The sequence below is a fragment of the Zingiber officinale genome, chromosome 1B, assembly GCF_018446385.1.
Source record: "Zingiber officinale cultivar Zhangliang chromosome 1B, Zo_v1.1, whole genome shotgun sequence".
NCBI lineage: Eukaryota > Viridiplantae > Streptophyta > Magnoliopsida > Zingiberales > Zingiberaceae > Zingiber > Zingiber officinale.
Window position 1 is genome coordinate 38,015,278 of NC_055986.1, and position 22,641 is coordinate 38,037,918.

The 22,641-nt window shown below is 36.6% G+C and overlaps 1 long non-coding RNA gene across 1 annotated transcript; it reads left to right on the forward strand.

Annotated features, from left to right (window-relative positions):
* Window positions 1–2,073: 2,073 nt before the first annotated feature.
* LOC122052407 lies at window positions 2,074–2,556 on the forward strand. Its single transcript, XR_006132006.1, has 3 exons — window positions 2,074–2,203; window positions 2,281–2,316; window positions 2,417–2,556. It is a non-coding gene; the product is annotated as an uncharacterized LOC122052407 (long non-coding RNA).
* The last annotated feature ends 20,085 nt before the right edge of the window (window positions 2,557–22,641 follow it).

Below are 22,641 nucleotides of genomic sequence, written 5' to 3' on the forward strand. Positions count from 1 at the left end.
CCAATTTCCCCTCTCCCGAGCATCGCCCGAGCGCCACCCTATCACACCGGTGCCATTTGATCCATCGTCGGTCAAGCGACCTTCTCCTCCGTTCATTGAGTTCCGTCCGGTAGTGCCCCCTCGCACCCGAGCCCTCTTTCCTTCTTCCACCTCCCCGCGCCGATTAACCATGCTGCTCTAGCAGTAACGTAGCCGTCGGGTGGGTAGGTGACGACCATCATCGATTCTTTCCTTGCAATTTTGAGTCGTCGACCTTCCCTGTCTGGTTCTCTATCTTGATATTGTCACAGTCGTTGCCATCCCCTCCAGCGTGCACGATTGGCAGCCAAGGCCAGCCACTGCCAACGTTGAGCCCTTCTCCCTGCAAGCAGCCACTGTAAGCATGGAGTTTTGTTGTGCCCTAGCTTCATTACCGAGCCTTTTCTCCTGGCTCCCTACCGCCATCACATGGAACCAATTTCACCTATGCTAGAATGCTTCCATCTTCCTTTGATTAATGTCGCAACACACCCCACCTCTCGGATCATGGGTCACCTCCTCATAGATCATTTAGCATTGTATATTCCGATTTTGGTTCTGGAGTGTTGCTACGTGATACCAAGTATTGTTTTGTTGTGTTGTGTAAGCCTAGCCGACTAGCAGTCTATGTTGTTTTGGTTTGTATGAGTTTTTTTTCATTTTATTTTTCCACTGTGTTTTTAGTACATCCGAGTGGGCGGTTTAATATATATAACTGCATGGTTGTGATATTTTGTTCCAACAAAGTAGGCTGGGTATATAACTGCATGATTGTGTATATTTCAGCCATGTGGGTTGATGTATTCTTGTGGATGTATGTATGATTCAGATTGTCACCGGTACAAGGGATATGCTGCCAGATTTTTGTCTGGCGGAGACTCCTCTGGGGCGTGACATCTCATATCCATGACTTGTGAAATTAAGTTATCAATTAACTTACATGCTAGTCTCAATGCATTAATATTGCCCTTGCATATTAATACTTGACTAGGAATAGTTAAGAGTAGTGTTCTATATATATCTACATATCTCGCTATCAATTCAACCAATTGATATGTTAGATTAAAATATACTACTTTAGGACATTATTATACTTATTCATTCGGCACTAAACTGAAGTAAATATAATAATTAACTTTATCTTTTATTAATTAATTAAATATTATACAAAATTATCCTTGTCAATCATTTCATAATTGGTTTAGGGTTAATACTAACATGGGGTACTACGCCCCTTAGCCCTGGCTGGCTCTTGGTCCGCTCGAGTTTACGTTAGGGCATTGCCTATAAGAAGTAGCTCACAGGAGATGGTTCGTTTGGATATATACACTCTAATTTTGACCTCCACCTCATTGTGACTTTGACCGTCATATCACCTTGACTTTGACCGTCATATCACCTTGACTTTGACTGTCACATCATCTTAATTATCATCCTCCATATTAACTTCAGAGTCACTAACAACACGCTGTATCATTATGTTTAAAAAATTGTTTACAGTAACATAAAGTCCCTACGAATAAACAAATTATCTGCGATATTGTCTCGATCTCTTCGAAACATAGCAAAGCAGAACTAGTGATACTTTGTGTGTTTGTGCCTTACGATTTGATGAGAAGTTTGTGCGTAATACTCACATTTTAATATGTCTGAATCTAACTCAAATAAGTAAACTAATATAACCATAGATACTCAATTATTTAGGTCTAGCAGACGGTTTAGAAAACTAGATCGGACTGAATAAGTCGACTCAATTAGAGTTCAATCCATCGATTCAATTGTGAAGATGGTTTGGTGTCATGGGGATCACTAATTTTGGTCCAAATTTACTTCTTTTTGGATCAAAATGTGATGGGAGCTAGGAAGGAAATCCATCTGGAAACTAGTACGGCCGAGTTTTGCTTTGTCTGCAGTCCATGACCATAATGATGAGTTGAGTTAGTAAGTATCCACAAAATCTAATTTTAATAGATATAGGGATTAGAGTGAAACGAATCCAAAAAATATAATGGAGGAATCAATTAAAGGTCTTTCGTGTCCTCTCTCTGTTTAGCTGGTTCACTTTTTCTCAAGGCTGAGCCATCACTTCATCCCACCACCTCAACTCGAGTACAACTCCATGGCAAATTTGTGCTTCAAGCAACTTCTCTTCGCCATGCTTCTCTTCTGCTTCCTCCTTCACCAGGTTAGGCTTCGATCCTCTGTTTCTGAACCAGATCCAGTTTATTTTGGTTGCTCTTGCTAATGAATCATTACTGGCAGGATCATCTTGCCAACTTACTTGTTGGAGCTGACTCCGTATGTAATCTTACTCATCGGAACCATCACATTCTCTGTTATCTCTTTTTCTAACTTTTTAATGTTTTTTTTTTCCTTTTTTGGCTTTTGTGATCCATAGATTTTTGCTGGTGATATTGGTAAGGCTGCAGCTGCACGGGAACTAAACTCTATTCTCTTTTTTTTTTCGGAAAAGGAATGGAAAAGGGAAATCTCCTAAACTCCAACTTTTTGTTATGTATACAAGTGAACGATTGAAGTCATCAATACAATGTAATTAACTTGTAGCAAAATCATTGCCTTAGGATTTGATATTTCAACAAAATCATTGCCTTAGGATCTGAGACTGATGCTCTGACGGTGTTGGCATCTATGGCCGAGACAGAGGTAAGGTTGGAATCCGAGATTGAGATTGGAACCCAAGTGATGTCGAGATATGAGACTAATTTTGAGTATGCTGGTAGCTACGACTGAGGCACGGACCACTACAAAAATAATCGAATTTAGGGAAGGAATTTTCCATCAGGAGTCCGTCGGAATATACACTTATCTATAGCATTCGGACGAAAAAATGTTTGTTGGGATATCATTCGTTGAAATAGGGTTTTTTTGACGGAAATCAAAATTCCATCGGTATTTTTTCCGACTGAATAAATATTCCGTTGGTAAACACCGTCGGAAACACTATTCTTGGCAATTAGATTTAATGAGGGAAATAGTATTTCTGTCGATAATTATTGACGAAAATATTGTGTCCGTCGGTACCCATTTGCCAGATTTATCAACAGAAATAGTATTTTCATCGGTAATTATCTACTAAAATACTATTTCTGTTGATACCCAAAGCTAGATTTACCAACAGAAACAGTGTTTCTGTCGGTAATCACAGATGAAAATACTCTTTCTATTGGTTCCATCAGTAATTATTGACGGAAATGGTATTTCCGTCGATGATTATCGAAATTGATTACCGACGGAAACTTTTTTTTGTCAGTAAAAAAAATTTAAATGACATATTTTATATTCGGGATTTACCCTATTTATAATTTACATATCTATATAAAACTATTACAGGCGATGACATTTCATACATACAAATATCACATTTTACAATCCATACATACTATCATATTTTACACATCCTAACAATCTGTACATACAATCACATTTTACACATCATAACAATCCATACATACAAACAAACTAACACAATTCTAACAATTAAGCATCCTAACAATTCATATATCACAAAAAAACAAATAGTATTATGGATAGAAAAACAGATAGAAACAAACATAATTTAAACAAAATATAATTTAAATAAAATACAAATACAATAATATAAACAAATATTCATATCTAAATCTAAATGTATAGAATCAAATATATAAATTCATACCATGATAACAAATACTCCAAAGAATACTAATAATATAAAATCCTGTAGAAAATCAAATACACTAGATTATGATCAGATTGATGTATAATTCAAAATTTTGCACATATATATAACAAATTTTATATGTAATAAAAAAGATACCTGAATAGAAAGATAATGATGATGATAATCGTGATGAATGTGTAAATAGGGGCTCTTGAAATATATAGTAATATAATATTTAGAAATGAGCATAGTAGAATATCAAAACTAAATATATTTTGTATGATTCATGATAAATAAAAAATTAAGTTGTTGAATAAACCTCAAAAAAAGTTAATCACTACAGTTTGATAGGTCTTGAGTCTCCTGTGACTCAAAACCATGTAGTGTCTGTGTGTGGGCGAAATTAGCCATGATCGCTTGCATACAGGCAAAGAGAGCTTCATTATTCGCGATATGTGCGACTTTGATCCAATCCTCCTCAGCTCTGATCTGATCCTCCTTGTCCCTCCTCTACTCCTCAGCAACCCTCCACTAATCCATAAAGATCATCCTCTCATCCATTGACTTTAATTGAGTCTACAATTCTTCAATTTTGCGTATTAAAGACTGTATCTCAGTAGATGAAGAGGAACTTGCATGACCGTAGGAGTCCTCAAACGATCAAATGTCACTTTGGCCTAGGAGCCAAGGCCATAAATGGTGGAGTTTTTTGTTCTTCCACCGATAACATCATAATATATCTCATTTAGCGTGTCGGTGGATGAGACTATGACTCCCCCTCCCCTCTGATGATGACTGAAATGTCTGAGCCACTCTTTCTGTCAATTACTCCTGTGTGTAAACATATAATATTGAATAATATCCAATTTGATCATAATTACTAAAGTTAATCAAGATAGAAACTAACAAATAAGTTGGTTGTTGGCCAAGATCATGCTCCTGCATATACAAATAATTTGGGACAAAATTATTCAAGTTTGGTAATAAATACAAAATTTGTTACAAAGTATAACTTTAAATTAAACTCACCATATCCATGGCATGCTCAACAATAGATTTGGATCTTGACGTATGTTGAGTGGTTCCTGTGCTCGAGCCACCTGGCTCTGTATTTTTATTTGATCAAGCCTTTTTAACATTTTCTTGCCACCTTTCTACAACCCAGGTGGTCGTCCATGCACTCCATGTTGCCTCAGAAACATACGCAGGCCTAGTGTCCTTCTTTCTTATATAGTATATAAGGTCTCTGTAAAATTTAGCACAGTAGCTATTCCATGTAGCTTTAAATTATTCTCCTTGCCCTCTTCCCATGTATATATTTTCTATAATTTTAAGTTGAGAATTTATCATATGAAAGGATAAATATATTATGGAATACCCGTTACTGGTTCCACTGTACAAAAATTTTTGTACAAGTGTCGAACATTTCCTTAAATAACCTATTGTGTTATTTAGAAGTTAAATTAGGAATCGCAGATGGAACTTAACATCATTGATTCCAAATTTAACTTATCTGTTCTTAATGGTTTAGATTTGAATCGCAAGCGGAACTTAACACTATTGATTCAAATCTACCTAAGTTATTAATTCCATAAATATTAATTTCCAAAATTGACTTCCAGAACTGCATGGTGAGGCACATGACCTTCTTGGATATGGGAGCAACCACCACCGCCTAGGCAAAGCCTTTTAAGGAAAGCTAATATTTATTTCCTTAAATAACTCTAGGTTAACCAAAAAGAACAATCGAATCACAAATTCGAAAAAGAAGAAAACACAAAATCGAAAATTAAATTCGATAAACTAGATCTAATTGCCTCTTGTATATAAAATTCTTACAAAGAGAAAAACTAGCATGATGCGGAAAACAATTGCTAATTATATATTCTCTTTGTATGCTAACGACCTCGAGATCTTTTGCCGTATTCCTCGCCTCGCCTTGGACATCGTGTGGGCGACGATCCTCCAAATGAACACCACCCAAAAGCCTCCTTTCTCTTCTTGTAAAATCCAGCCACCACCACCACCACAAGGAGAAGAGAGCAAAAGGGAAAAGAGAGAAGAAAGGGAGAGGGTCGGCCACACCAAGGTCTCCAAATAAGAGAATAAGAATTGTTGTAACATAAGGCCTCCTCACCCCTTCTTTTATATTACTTGTCCAAGGAAAATAAGGGAAGAATTTTTACAAAAATTAAAATTTTCCTCTAATTTTTCCTTTTCCCTTTTATTTTTCCTTTTCTTTCCTCTTGATTGAATCAATCACCAAAATTAATTGGATGATGATTTTATTATTTATGGCCGGCCACCTTGCTTGGGTACCAAGCAAGGTTGGCCGACCCCCACAAGAGAAAGAAATAAATATTTTTTATATAAAATTTTACAAGAAAAATTCTTATAAATTTTTATAAGCTCTCTTTCCTAAAGTAGGAGTCAAAAAAGGAAAGTTTCTAAAAATTAAAATCATGTTTTAAATTTAAAAACTCTCTTATAAAATTTTCTTTTTTAACATGATGATAGAAAATTTTAATTTTAAAACTTATCTCCTTTTTTTCTTAAACCATGAGGAAGGTTAAAAAAGGAAAGTTTTAAAACTTTTAAAACTCTCTATTAAAACATGTGACCTAATTCAAATAAGGAAAGTTTTAAAAATTAAAATCTCTCTTTTAAAACTTATAGTTTTCTACAAAGAGAAGATTTTAAAAATTCAAAACACCCCTCCTATTTAAATTAATCTTGGCCGGCCCCTACAAGTTTGGTCACCAAGCAATAGGGCCGACCCCCATAAGAGGATGTGGCCGGTCATTGCTTGGTCACCAAGCAATGGTCTGACCCCCTTCTTGGACACCAAGAAGAGCCTTACATTTGGATGGACTTGAGGCTATAATGAGGCTACGATAGGGACCTAGAGGAGAAATTGGTTTTGGCCTTTCGATGAGCTTGAGTATCCCGTGCTCGCTCCGAACACACAACTCAGGTTCATCGATAACAACTCATTCCACTAGAGAGTTATTACCGCACTACCGCACCAATCCCAAATTACATTATGGGCTCCTTTTTATCATGAGTGTGTTAGTCTCCCTGTGTTTAAGATTACGAATGTCCACTAATTAAGTAAGTTACTGACAACTCACTTAACTAATATCTAGCTCCAAGAGTAGTACCACTCAATTTTATTGTCATGTCGGACTAGGTCCACCTGCAGGGTTTAACATGACAATCCTTATGAGCTCCTCTTGGGGACATTCTCAACCTAGATAACTAGGACACAGATTCCTTTTATAATCAACAACACACACTATAGGTAATATTATTTCCCAACTTATCGGGCATATTGATTTATCGAACTAAACCTCACCCTTTGATAAATCAAAGAAATAAATATTAAATATATGTGCTTGTTATTATATTAGGATTAAGAACACACACTTCCATAATAACTAAGGTTTAGTTCTTTTACTAAGTCAGTACAAAAAGAACTTACCTAAATGATCCTACTCAATACACTTAAAGTGTATCAGTGTAATTTATTAGTCAAGATAAACTAATACTTAATTACACTACGACTATTCTGATAGTTTGTTCCTTTCCATCTTAGTCGCGTGCAACTGTTTATAATTTATAGAGAACCGACAACATGATCTTCTGAGTGTGACACCACACTCCATGTTGTCTATTATATAAATTAATTGAACAATTACATTTAATAAATAAATATAGATATTGACCAATGTGATTCTTTTATTTCAACAAATAAATGTTTACAAAAGCTAGGCTTTTAGTATACACTCTAACAATCTCCCACTTATACTAAAAGACTAAGCTGCTATATCTGTTGCCTTACATCTGATTCCCATCCCCTCCACATGCCGATCAAAAGCTTTCGCCGGAAGGGCCTTTGTGAAAGGATCTGCTAGGTTATCTGCTGATGCAATCTTGGCGACAACAACATCTCCTTGCTTTATGATGTCTCGTATCAGGTGGTACTTGCGCTCTATGTATTTACTCGCCTTATGGGCTCGTGGTTCCTTCGAGTTTGCTACTGTACCACTATTATCACAATAAATTATGATGATTTTGGACAAACCAAGAATCACATCTAATTCTATTAGGAAGTTCCTAAGTCATACAACTTCTTTGGCTGCCTCAGAGGCTTCCACATACTCAGCTTCCATGGTTGAGTCTGAAACGCATTTCTGCTTAATACTCCTCCATGCAATGGCTCGACCTCCTAAAGTAAACACATAGCCTGATGTAGACTTACTATTGTCCCTATCTGATTGGAAGTCAGAATCTGTGTAACCCACAGGGAGCAAATCATCTGCTTGGTAAACTAGCATATAATCTCTAGTTCTTCTCAGGTAATTTAATATATGTTTTACAGCAGTTCAATGTCCTTGTCCAGGGTTACTTTGATATCTGCTAACCATGCCCACGACAAAACAGATATCTGGTCTCTTACATAGCATAGCATACATTAGGCTTCCGACAGCCGAAGCATAAGGAACTGCCTTCATGTCCTCTATCTCCTTTGATGTCTTCGAAGACATCTCTTTAGATAAAGTTACTCCATGCCTAAAAGGTAGAAAACCTTTCTAGGAGTCTTGCATGCTAAAACGAGCAAGGATTACATCGATATATGAAGCTTGGGACAAGCACAACATCCTTTTCTTACAATCCCTTATTACTTTGATCCCAAGAATATGTGTGCATTCTCCTAAGTCCTTCATATCGAATTGCTTGGACAACCATACCCTTACTTCTGACAACACTTTGATATTGTTTCCAACTAACAAAATGTCATCTACGTATAGTACAAGAAATACCACCACATTTCCATCACACTTCTTGTATACACAAGACTCATCCGGACACTGAATAAATCCATATGACTGGATTACTTCATTAAATCGTATGTTCCAAGATCTTGAAGCTTGCTTCAGTCCATAAATAGACCGATTTAGCTTGCACACTAGATGCTCTTTGACTTTTTCAATGAACCCCTCTTGTTGCTTCATATGGATGTTTTTTTCAAGACTTCCGTTAAGGAAAGCTGTCTTGACATCCATTTGCCAAACCTCATAATCCATATGAGCAGCAATAGATAAGAGTATCCAGATAGACTTAAGCTTAGCTATTGGCAAAAAGGTTTCCTCATAATTGATTCCCTCTTTTTGAGTATACCCCTTCGCAACAAGCCTTGCTTTGAAGGTTTTCACCTTCCCATCTATTCCTCTTTTCCTTTTGTAGATCCACTTACATCCAACGGCTTTTACATCATTTGGTGGTTCTACAAGCTCCCAGATCTTGTTAGAATACATAGATTCTATTTCAGAGTTCATCGCTCTTTGCCAAGATACTGCATCTTTATCTTGGAGTACTTCGTCATATGTCCGGGGATCAGGTTCATGTTTACCAGGGATCAAGTCCGACGACTCTCTCAAAAAAATGAATCTTTCAGGTTGCCTAACAACCCTCCCACTACGACGAGACACTGTCTGTTGTTGTGTATCATTTATGATACGTGTTGCAGTTTCTTGTGATATTTCATCTTGCACTGTTGGTACTAAAGTAGACATGTCCTCTCTTATTTCTTCTAGAACAATTTCACTCATGGGCTTATGGTTCGTTACATAATCTTCCTCTAAAAATCGAGCATTGGTGCTAACAATGATTTTCTGATTTTTAGGATTATAAAACAAACCACCTTTTGTTCCTTTAGGATATCCCACAAACAGACAAACTTCTGTACGTGATTCCAACTTGTCAGTATCTCCCTTCAGCACATGTGCTGGACTGCCCCATATCCGAATATGAATCAGACTAGGCTTACGCCCATTCTATAATTCCATGGGAGTAAAGCGTACTGATTTAGAAGGTACCATATTCAGAATGTACACTGCTTTTTCCAGAACATATCCCCAAAACGTATTTGGTAATTCTGAATAACTTATCATCGATCTAATCATTTCCGTAAGAGTCCTATTCTTTCGTTCTATCATACCATTCTGTTGGGGTGTACCAGGTGTAGATAATTGGGATTGAATCACAGCCTCTGATAAGTAATTCCTAAATTCTCCACAGAGGTATTCGCCACCACGATCAGACCGTAGTGTCTTGATACTTTTACCATGATGTTTCTCCACATCATCCTTGTACTATTTGAACTTATCAAAGCATTCAGACTTGCGGTGTATCAAGTAAATGTACCCATATCTCGAATAATCGTCTATGAAAGAGACAAAATATTTGAAACCACCTCTTGCCTGGATAAACATAAGACCACACAAATCAGAATGAACCAGTTCTAACACATCTTTGGCTCTATGCCCCTTGGCCTTAAAAGGTCTCTTGGTCATTTTTCCTTCCAAGCAAGATTCGCAAGTTGGAAAGTTTTCCAACACTAATGAACCCAAGAGTCCATTGAATCCTACTCAAGTTAATATGACCAAGTCCTAGATGCCAAAGATATGTTTGATTCATTTCCGAGGGTTTCTTTCTCTTATTAGAATTAGAAGATGTGCTATGAATTTCCATTTGTTGCATCATGGAAGTTATTAGATTTACAAATTGCCAACGAACATACCAGAATAGATAATTTCCCTATTTATCTTGATAACACCTTTGCTATCATAAATAGACAGAATATCCATCCTTGTATTGTTTAGAAACTAAAATCAAGTTCTTTCTAAAACTTGGTACGTAAAGATAATTTCTTAAAACCAATATTTTATTCCTATAAACATCTCTCACTGCAACAGCTGCTACTTCTGTAGCATTGCCCATGTAAACAGTGATTTCTCCTTCATGTAGTTGTCGGGTTTCCTGGAACCCTTGCAATGATTTGTAGACATAATTAGTGGTTATCATATCTACACGCCAGGTACCAGTAGATAACACCACTAAACATGTTCCAACTACTAGAGAATAAGATATACCTATATTGTTCTCTTCCTACGAGGACAGCCCGCCTACAAATGTCCAGACTGCTTATAAATGAAGCACTTGCCTTTCGGCTTCTTCATTCCTGCTTTTAGTCCAGTACCTAGAGATCATACAGTCTTGTCTGTCAGCCCGATTCTAGTGTCCGAAGAGTTCCTTGAGATTGTACATCATGTCATGGCCAGTAGGCATGGTCTGATGCTGATGTTGCAGGATATTTGATATAAAAGCCAAATGTAACTCCGCGTCATCTCATTTGCCTTGACCCATTTCTTATGATACTCAATATCCTCTTCACTAGAATCACTATTAGGCACATTAGGGCAGACCTCTAATAGTACAAACTTATAGCCTTCAGCAGTTAGGACAATGTCTAGGTTTCTTTTCCAATCTATGTAATTGGGACCAGTAAGTTTGTTCTCTTTAAGTATAATAGCCAGTGGGTTGAAAGTCATCCTAAGAATCACAAAATAACATTTTGGTCAAGACTCTAAATTTAGAATAATATTGATTCCTCAAATAATATTATTTAAATTTGCCAACACCTCAAAACACCGTGAATTTTGCATGCCACGTTAGTGTGGACGTATACAAAATCAAACATTTGTAAGAGGAGGGTCTTACCCATTAATTTTATTATCTTGTCATCCTAACTTTATGATAAATAAAATTAATAGTTGGTATTCCTTTGGTCACACAAATAATAGCAGTGACTCCGTTGGGGATGATACTATTAATTGTGTCTAAGTGTATACCATTACTTGATACTTAGTCCATTAAATAGGATTGTGCCCCTTCAGTTGGAGAAGATCACACACTCCTAAATAATTTCCTATAATCATCCATAAAGGAAGTTTGACATAGTGATCCGCAAACAAACTCATCCATTGTGGAGGGAGGCACTCAAAGCCAACACACAAGTTTGTTGCATCACTTACAAACCAGTAATGGAGACCGTGAAATTTATTTACTAATCCCTCTCTCACTTAGTTATTTAAGGTGAGGAATTTTAACCATGCACACACACATCACAGCAAATAAAGCAGTAAATATGGAAAAATAATTTTCCAACTATTATGGCCTTTTCCATCACTGTCCTCTGTGTGCTGTCAACCCTAGTTGCTGCCATCTTTAGCCACTGTAATCGGGTCTAGTCGCCGCATCTATCTTGCTTCTATTTCTGCTGCACCTCTAGTCCACAAATAGCACCACGCCTCGCAAGGATACGATCCGCGACAAAAATAGAATTTTACATATATCGATCCTATATTCCACAAAGTAATGTACATGTAATCTAGATCGAAATAAAAATGTAAAATCCTAAAACTAATACAGCTCCTGCTGTATTTAATACATACAATCATGCGCACACATAAAATGCCCTCGACATGTCCGAGGGCCTAATCACACACAATCACATTAGGGCCATAATAGTTGGATCTAGGATGCCTGCAACCACAGAGTTAAATCTATTTACATATCCTACTATTATCCTGCTTAAAATATGTATGACATGTGCATAATTAAACTGAAAACCAAACACACAGAGGCAAACCCTAGCTTTGATACCAATTGTTGGTTGCTACTCGGAATATCGTACTGGTTCCCCTGTACAAAAAATTTGTACAAGTCCCGAACCATTCCTAACAACCTATTGTGTTCTTTAGAAATTAAATTAGGAATCACAAACAGAACTTAACATTATTGATTCCAAATTCAATTTATCTATTCTTAGAGGTTTAGACTTGGATCGCAAACGATGCTTAACATTCTTAATCCAAATCCACCTATGTTACAAATTTGATTAAATATTTATTTCAGAGATCAGCTTCCAGGTTAAACATGGCGAGGCACTAGGCCTTCTTGGTTATGAGAGCATCCACCACTTCCTAGACAAAGCCTTTCAACGAAATTCAATATTTAATCTCCTTATAGTAACCCTAGGTTTAACCTTTAAGAACAATCGAATCACAAGATCGAAAAAATAAAAGAAACACAAACTTGAATAATAAATTCGAAACCTAGAAACTTTAGCCTCTTGTGTTTGGTATTTTAAGATCTAAACAAAAAGATGAACTAGTTATGATGCGGAAACTAATAACTAGTTATACCTTTTGTAGTTTATAGACCTCACGATCTTCTGTCGTATTCCTCTTCTTATCTCGGACGTCATATGGGCGACGATCTACCAAGACGAGAATCCACCCAAGCTTCCTTATTCTCCAAGCAAGTTTCGGCCACCAACAATCTTCAAGAGATGAAGATTAACCTTCGGCCACCAACCAAGCTCCAAGAGATGCTAAGAAACAAAGCCTCCTATCTCTCCTTCTTCCTCTAACAAGATCCGGCCACCACCAAGCTCCTTGAGATGAAGATGCCGCCGGCCACACAAGGAAGAAGAATAGGAGAAAAGGAGGAAGAGAGGGCCAGCCACCACCAAGGAAGAAGAAGAGAGGAATACTAGATCATATGTTGTTGTAAGGTGAGGCACCTCTACCCTCTCTTTTATATTCCTTGGTCTTGGCAAATAAGGAAAGTTTTAATAAAAACTTCCTTATTTTCCTTACCATTGAAAGGAAAATTTAATTAAAATTTAATTTTCTTGTTTCTATTGGCCGGCCACCTCAAATCCTCCAAACAAGGAAAGTTTTAAACACAAAATTAAAACTTCCTAATTTGTTTCTGGAAATTTTTAAAATAAAAATTTCTCTTTAAAAATTCCCTTCATGGTTGGTTATAAAAGGAAACTTTTATAAATTAAAATCTCTCTATTAAAACATATGGATGATTTCAATAAGGAAAGTTTTCTCCAAAATTAAAATCTTTCCTTCAATCTACAAATAAGAAAAGATATCAAACATTTCTCTTAATCCTTTGTAGAAACTATAAAAGATAAAATTTAATTTTAAAACTCTCTTTTAAAATCATGAGGATGGTTACAAAAAAGGAAAGATTTATCAAAAATTAAAATCTTCCTTTAAACTACAAATAAGGAAAGATATAAACCTTTCTCTTGATCTTTTGTAGAAATCTATAAAAGGAAAGATTTAAATTTTAAACTCTCTTTTAAAACCATGACTTCCACATAAGGAAAGATTTTAAAATAAACTCCTTTTATTTTTTTATGTGGTCGGCCACCTAAGCTTGGGCTCCAAGCTAGGGCCAACCACACCTTAACCCATCCAAGCTTTATCTTGGCCGGCCCTTGCTTGGGCTCCAAGCTTGGCTTAGCCGACCACCTAAGGATGGGTATAAGATTTTATAAATAAAAGGCTACGACAGGGACTAAGAGGATGAATTGGTTTTGGTCTCCCGATGAACTTGAGCTTCCTGTGTTCGCCCCGAACACCCAACTCGAGTTCATCAATAATATCTCGTTCCACTAAAGAATTATTATTGAAACTACCGCACCAATCTCATATTACTATATGGGCTCCTTGTTATCATGAGTGTGTTAGTCTCCCTTGTTTAAGATATAGAATGTTCACTAATTAAATGAGTTACTGATAACTCACTTAATTAATATCTAGCTCCAAGAGTAGTATCACTCAACTTCATCGTCATGTTGGACAAAGTCCACCTGCAAAGTTTACATGACAATCTTTATGAGCTCCTCTTGGGGACATCATCAACCTAGATTTCTAGGACACAGTTTCCTTCTATAATCAACAACACACACTATAAATAATATTATTTCCCAACTTATCGGGCCTATTGATTTATCAAACTAAATCGCACCCTTTGATAAATTAAAGAAATAAATACTAAATATATGCGCTTGTTATTATATCAGAATTAAGAGCACACACTTCCATAATAACAAAGGTCTTGTTCTTTTATGCAGTTAGTATAAAAAAAGCTTACCTTAAATAGTCCAGCTCAATACACTCAGAGTGTACTAGTGTAATTTTATAGTCAAGATAAACTAAAACTAAATTACACTACGACTATTCCAATGGTTTGTTCCTATCCATCTTAGTTGTTGTAACGCCCGAAATTTCTCAAAATAATTATTAGAAATATCCTAGTATTTTTTCTGGAATTTTAGGATATTTTTACAGAATTTTTTAGAATAGCGGAAGTAGCAAAAATAAATAGAAAATGGAAATAGCCTACGCAGGAATTGAACCCAAGACCTAGCGAACCCTATGACTTATAGATAGCTTTAGTAAACCATGTGGCCCCAGCAGGGGTGTGCTGAAAGAAAAGGGAAGCAATCTTGGCGACGACAACTTCTCATCGCTTGACAATGTCTCGTATCAGGTGGTACTTGCGCTCTATATGTTTACTTGCCTTATGAGCTCGTGGTTCCTTTTAGTTTGCAACTGCACCGCTATTATCACAATAAATTATGATGATCTTGGGCAAACTAGGAATCACATCTAAGTCCATTAGAAAGTTCCTGAGCCACACAGCTTCTTTGGCTGCCTTAGAGGCTGCCACATACTCAGCTTCCATGGTTGAGTCCGAGACGCATTTCTGCTTAACACTCCTCCATGCAATAGCTCCACCTACTAGAGTAAACACATAGCCTGATGTTGACTTACTATTGTCCCTATCTGATTGGAAGTCCGAATCCGTGTAACCCACAGGGAGCAAATCATCTACTTGGTAAACTATCATATAATCTCTAGTCCTTCTCAGGTACTTTAATATATGCTTTATCGCAGTCCAATGCCCTTGTCTAGGGTTACTCTGATATCTGCTAACCATGTCCACGACAAAACAGATATCAGGTCTCGTACATAGCATTGCATACATAAGGCTTCCTACAGCCGAAGCATAAGGAACTGCCTTCATGTCCTCAATATCCTTTGATGTCTTCGGGGACATCTCTTTAGATAAGGCTACTCCATGCCTAAAAGGTAAGAAACCTTTCTTGGAGCTTTGCATGCTAAAACGAGCAAGGATCATGTCTATATATAAAGCTTGGGATAGACACAACATTCTTTTCTTGCGATCCCTTATAACTTTGATCCCAAGAATGTGTGCACATTCTCGTAAGTCCTTCATATCAAATTGTTTGGATAACTATACCCTTACGTCTGATAATACCATGACATTGTTGCCAATTAACAAAATATCATCTACGTATAGTACAAGAAATACCACCACGTTTCCGTTACACTTCTTGTATACACAAGACTCATCCAGACACTGAATAAATCCATATGACTGGATTACTTCATTAAACCGGATTTTCCAAGATCTTGAAGCTTGCTTCAGTCCATAAATGGACCGATTGAGCTTACACACTAGATGCTCTTTGCCCTTTTCAATGAACCCTTCTGATTGCTTCATATGGATGTTTTCTTCAAGACTTCCGTTAAGGAAAGCTGTCTTGACATCCATTTGCCAAATCTCATAATCCATATGAGCGACAATGGATAAGAGTATCCGGATAGACTTAAGCATAGCTACTAGCGAAAAAGTCTCCTCATAATTGATTTCCTCTTTCTGAGTATACCCTTTCGCAACAAACCTTTCTTTGAAGGTTTCTACCTTCCCATCTATCACTCTTTTCCTTTTGTAGATCCACTTGCATCCAATGGCTTTTACACCATCAGGTGATTCTACAAGCTCCCAGACCTTATTAGAATACATAGATTCTATTTCAGAATTCATTGCCTTTTGCCAAGATACTGCATCTATATCTTGGAGTGCTTCGTCATATGTTCGGGGATCAGGTTCATGTTTACCTAGGATCAAGTCTGAGGACTCTCCCAAAAACATGAATCTCTCAGGTTGCCTCACAACCCTCCCACTATGACGAGGCACTGTCTCTGGCTGTGTATCATGTGTGACTTGTGTTGCAGTTCCTTGTGGTACTTCATCTTGTACTATTAGTACTAAAATAGACGTGTCTTCTCTAATTTCTTCTAGAACTATTTCACTCATGGGCTTATGGTTCATTACATAATCTTCTTCTAAAAATCGAGCATTGGTGCTAACAATGATCTTCTGATTTTTATGATTGTAAAACAAACCACCTTTGGTTCCTTTAGGATATCCCACAAACAGACAAACTTCTGTACGTGATTCCAACTTGTCAGTATCTCCCTTCAGCACATGTGCTGGACTACCCCATATTCGGATATGATTCAGACTAGGCTTACGCCCATTCCATAATTCCATGGGAGTAGAAGGAACTATTTTAGAAGGTACCATATTCAGAATGTACACTGTTGTTTCTAAAGCATATCCCCAAAACGAATTTGGTAATTATGAATAACTCATCATCGATCTAACCATTTCCATAAGAGTCCTATTCCTTCGTTCTGTCACACCATTTTGCTGGGGTGTACCAGGTGCAGACAATTGGGATTGAATCCCGACTTCTGATAAGTAATTCCTAAACTCTCCAAAGAGGTACTCGCCACCACAGTCAGACCGTAGTGTCTTGATACTTTTACCAAGACGTTTCTTCACATCATCCTTATATTCTTTGAACTTGTCAAAGCATTCAGACTTACGGTGCATCAGGTAAATGTATTCGTATCTTGAATAATCGTCTATAAAGGAGACAAAGTATTCATAACCACCTCTTGCCTGGATAGACATAGGACCACACAAATCAGAATGAACCAGTTCTAATGCATCTTTGGCTCTATACCCCTTGGCCTTAAAAGGTCTCTTGGTCATTTTTCTTTTCAAGCAGGATTCATATGTTGGAAAGTTTTCCAACTCTAGTGAACCCAAGAGTCCATCGGCTACAAGCCTTTGAATCCTACTTAAGTTAATATGTCCAAGCCTTAGATGCCAAAGATACGTTTGGTTCATTTCCGAAGGTTCTTTTCTCTTATTAGAGTTAGAAGATATGTTATTAATTTCTATATTTTGCTTTGTGGGAAAAATTAGATTTAAAGTGTATAAATTGCCAACCAATGCACCAGAACAGATAATTACCTTATTTCTCTTTATAACGACATTGTTACTAAAAGAAACTGAATATCCATCCAAATACAATTTAGAAACTGAAATTAAATTCTTCCTAAAACTGGGTACATAAAGATAATTTCTTAAAATCAAATTTCTATTCCTATCAAAAGATAAGTAGACGTCTCCCACTGCAACAGCCGCCACCTTAGTAGCATTGCCCATGTAGACGGTTATCTCTCCATCAAATAGTCGCCGGGTTTCCTGGAACCCCTGTAAAGAATTGCAGACATGATCAGTGGCTCCCGTATCTACACACCAGGTGCTGGTAGATAACACCGCTAAGCATGTTTCAACTACTAAAGTATGAGATATAACTTTATTGTTCTGATTCCTACGAGGACAGTCTGCTTTCCAATGTCCAGACTGCTTGTAGATGAAGCACTTGCCCTTCGGCTTCTTCATTCCAGCTTTCTGTCCTGTACCTTGAGGTTTATTCACCTTCTTTGCTGAAAAGACCTATTTCTTCTTCTTCTTGCCTTTTGACTTAGAAGTAGAACCATTTTCTGTATAGTGAATCTGAGAACTGTGTCAAAATATTACTTCTGTTGCCTGTAGTTCTGTCAGAAGTTCCGCCAACGTATACTCTCTTTTGTTCATGTTATAGTTCAGGCGGAACTGCTCAAAACTTCTAGGTAGCGTTTGGAGAATTATATCGATCTAGGTTTCCCCATCGATTTCTCCTTCAAGGACTTGTAGTTCATTTAGATAGGCCATCATTTTGAGGATATGATCCCTTACGGGTGTCCCCTCAGACATGGTGGCTGTCATTAGCTTTCTCATTGCCTCTTGCCCAGCAGTCCGACTCTGGTGCCCAAAGAGTTCTTTGAGATTGTTCATTATATCATAAGCTGTTGGTAAATCTTGATGTTGATATTGCAATACATTTGACATTGATGCCAAAATGTAACACCGCACCATCTTATCAGCTTTACCCATTTCTTATGATACTCAATCTCCTCTGGGGTAGAGTCACCGTCAGGTGCATCAGGGCAAGCCTCAGTCAGTACAAACTTATAGCTCTCAGCAGTAAGAACAATGTCCAGGTTTCTTTTCCAATCAATATAGTTAGGACCAGTAAGTTTGTTCTCTTTCAGTATAATGTCTAGTGGATTGAAAGTCATCCTAAGAATCACAAAATACACTTTGGTCAAGACTCTAAATTTAGAATAATATTGATTCCTCAAACAATACTATTTTAAATTAACCAACACCTCAAATCACCTTGAATATTGCATGCCACGTTAGTGTGGACGTATACAAATTCAACATTTGTAAGAGGAGGGAGTGACCCATTGATTTTATTATCTTGTCATCCTAACTTTATGACAAATAAAATTAATAGTTGGCTTCACTTTGGTCACACAAAACAATAGCAGTGACTCCGTTGGGGAGGATACTATTGAATACGTCTAAGTGTATACCATTACTTGATACTAAGTCCATTAAATAGGATTGTGCCCCTTCAGTTGGAGAAGATCACACGCTCCTAAATAATTTCCTATAACCATCCATAAAAGGAAGTTTGATTTAGTGATCCGCAACAAACTCATCCGTTGTGGAGGGAGGCACTCAGAGCCAACACGTAAGCTTGTTGCATCACTTACAAACCAGTAATGGAGACCATGGGATTTATTAAAATCCCTCTCCCACTTAGTTATTTAAAATGAGAATTTTTAAACTATCCTAGCATACATCACATGCATATAAACATCACAGTAAATAAAAGCAATAAATTTGGAAATTAATTTTTCAACTATTATGGTCTTTTCCATCACTGTCTTCAGTATGCTCCAACCCTAGCTGCTGCCATCTTTAGCCACTGCCATTGGGTCGAGTTGTCGCATCCATCTTGCTTCTTATTCCGCTGCGCCTTTGGTTCTCCAAAAGTACCACGCCTCGCAAGAATCCGATCCGCGACAAAAATAGAATTTTACATATATCGATCCTATATTCCACGAGGGAATGTACATGTAATCTAGATCGAAAAATAAAATTCTAAAAATAATACAGCTCCTGCTGTATTTTATACATACAATCATGCACACAAATAATGCCCTTGACATGTCCAAGGGTCCAATTACACACAATATCAATAAGCCATAATAGTTGGAGCCTGCAACCAAAGAGTTAGCACATCCTACTATTTTTCTGCCTAAATTATGTATGACATGTGCATAACCTATTTGAATTCTAAAAATACACAGAGGCAAACCCTAGCTCTAATACCAATTGTTGGTTAATCCTAGGAAAACATATCGGTTCCACTGTACAAAAATTTTTGTACAAGTGTCGAACCTTTCCATAAATATCCTATTGTGTTCTTTAGAAGTTAAATTAGGAATCGCAGACGGAACTTAACATCATTGATTCTAAATTTAACTTATCTATTTTTAATGGTTTAGATTTGAATCGCAAGTGGAACTTAATACTATTGATTCAAATCTACCTAAGTTAATAATTCCATAAATATTAATTTCCAAAATTGGCTTCCAGGACTGCATGGCGAGGCACATTGCCTTCTTGGATATGGGAGCAACCACCACCGCCTAGGCAAAGCCTTTTAAGGAAAGCTAATATTTATTTCCTTAAATAACTCTAGGTTAACCAAAAATAACAATCGAATCACAAATTCAAAAAAGAAGAAAACACAAAATCGAAAAATAAATTCGATAAACTAGATCTAATTGCCTCTTGTATCTAGAATTCTTACAAAGAGAAAAAAATAGCATGATGCGGGAAACAATTACTAATTATACCTTCTCTTTGTATGCTAATGACCTCAAGATCTTCTGCCGTATTCATCGCCTCGCCATGGACGTCGTGTGGGCGACGATCCTCCAAGATGAACACCACCCAAAAGCCTCCTTCCTCTTCTTGTAAAATCCGGCCACCACCACCACCACAAGGAGAAGAGAGCAAAAAGGAAAAGAGAGAAGAAAGGGAGAGGGTCGGCCACACCGAGGTCTCCAAACAAGAGAATAAGAATTGTTGTAACGTAAGACCTCCTCACCCCTTCTTTTATATTACTTGCCCAAGACAAATAAGGGAAGAATTTTTATAAAAATTAAAATCTTCCTCTAATTTTTCCTTTTCCCTTTTATTTTTCCTTTTCTTTCCTCTTGATTGAATCAATCACCAAAATTAATTGGATGATGATTTTATTATTTTAATATGGCCGACCACCTTGCTTGGGCACTAAGCAAGGTTGGCCGGCCCCCACAAGAGAAAGAAATAAATATTTTTTATATAAAATTTTACAAGAAAAATTCTTATAAAATTTTACAAGCTCTCTTTCCTAAAGTAGGAGTTAAAAAAGGAAAATTTCTAAAAATTAAAACCATGTTTTAAATTTAAAAACTCTCTTATAAAATTTCCTTTTTCAACATGATGATAGAAAATTTTAATTTTAAAACTTATCTCCCTTTTTTCTTAAACCATGAGGATGATTAAAAAAGGAAAGTTTTAAAACTTTTAAAACTCTCTATTAAAACATGTGGCCTAATTCAAATAAGGAAAGTTTTAAAAATTAAAATCTCTCTTTTAAAACTTATAGTTTTCTACAAAGAGAAGATTTTAAAAATTCAAAACACCCCTCCTATTTGAATTAATATTGGTCGGCCCCTACAAGCTTGGTCACTAAGCAATAGGGTCGGCCCCTATAAGAGGATGTGGCCGACCATTGCTTGGTCACCAAGCAATGGTCCGACCCTCTTCTTGGACACCAAGAAGAGTTTTACATTTGGATGGACTTGAGGCTATAATGAGGCTACGATAGGGACCTAGAGGAGAAATTGGTTTTGGCCTTCCGATGAGCTTTAGTATCCCGTGCTCGCCCCGAACACACAACTCAAGTTCATTGATAACAACTCATTCCACTAGAGAGTTATTACCGCACTACCGCACCAATCCCAAATTACATTATGGGCTCCTTCTTATCATGAGTGTGTTAGTCTCCCTGTGTTTAAGATTACGAATGTCCACTAATTAAGTTACTGACAACTCACTTAATTAATATCTAGCTCCAAGAGTAGTACCACTCAACTTTATTGTCATGTCGGACTAGGTCCACCTGCAGGGTTTAACATGGCAATCCTTATGAGTTCCTCTTGGGGACATTCTCAACCTAGATAACTAAGACACAGATCCTTCTATAATCAACAACACACACTATAGGTAATATCATTTCCCAACTTATCGGGCATATTGATTTATCGAACTAAACCTCACCCTTTGATAAATCAAAGAAATAAATATTAAATATATGTGCTTGTTATTATATTAGGATTAAGAGCACACACTTCTATAATAACTAAGGTTTAGTTCTTTTACTAAGTCAGTACAAAAAGAACTTACCTAAATGATCCTACTCAATACACTTAAAGTGTATCAGTATAATTTATTAGTCAAGATAAACTAATACTTAATTACACTACGACTATTCTGATGGTTTGTTCCTTTCCATCTTAGTCGCGAGCAACTATTTATAATTTATAGAGAACCGACAACCTGATCTTCTGAGTGTGACACCACACTCCATATTGTCTATTATATAAATTAATTGAACAATTACATTTAATAAATAAATACAGATATTGACCCATGCGATTCTTTTATTTCAACAAATAAATGTTTACAAAAGTTAGTCTTTTAGTATACACTCTAACAATACCAAATATATTAAATTTACTATAAATTCATTATAATAAAATGACTTTATCTCTTAATCTGCATGCCTCCATATTGTACCAGAAGTGCATACTCGTACTTAAAATTTTTCAGTGATATAAGAGGCAACCCGGTGGCCATCAAGAACAAATTTGCAAAAAAAAATATTAATGTATGAAAATTATTGAAGAAATATATGAACTTAAATTACTAATAACAAAAAAATACTTATGAATCTTCGATAACTCTAAGAACCTTGTAGCCACGGGGTGCCACTGTTTACTGCTCAGCCATATAAGCAAAATAACATTACAACACAACATATTAAAGTTTACAAACATACATGATATCCATACAAAGTAATATGAAAATTAACAGTTTCAACATCACATTAACATCAATCTAATCAATATTAACAG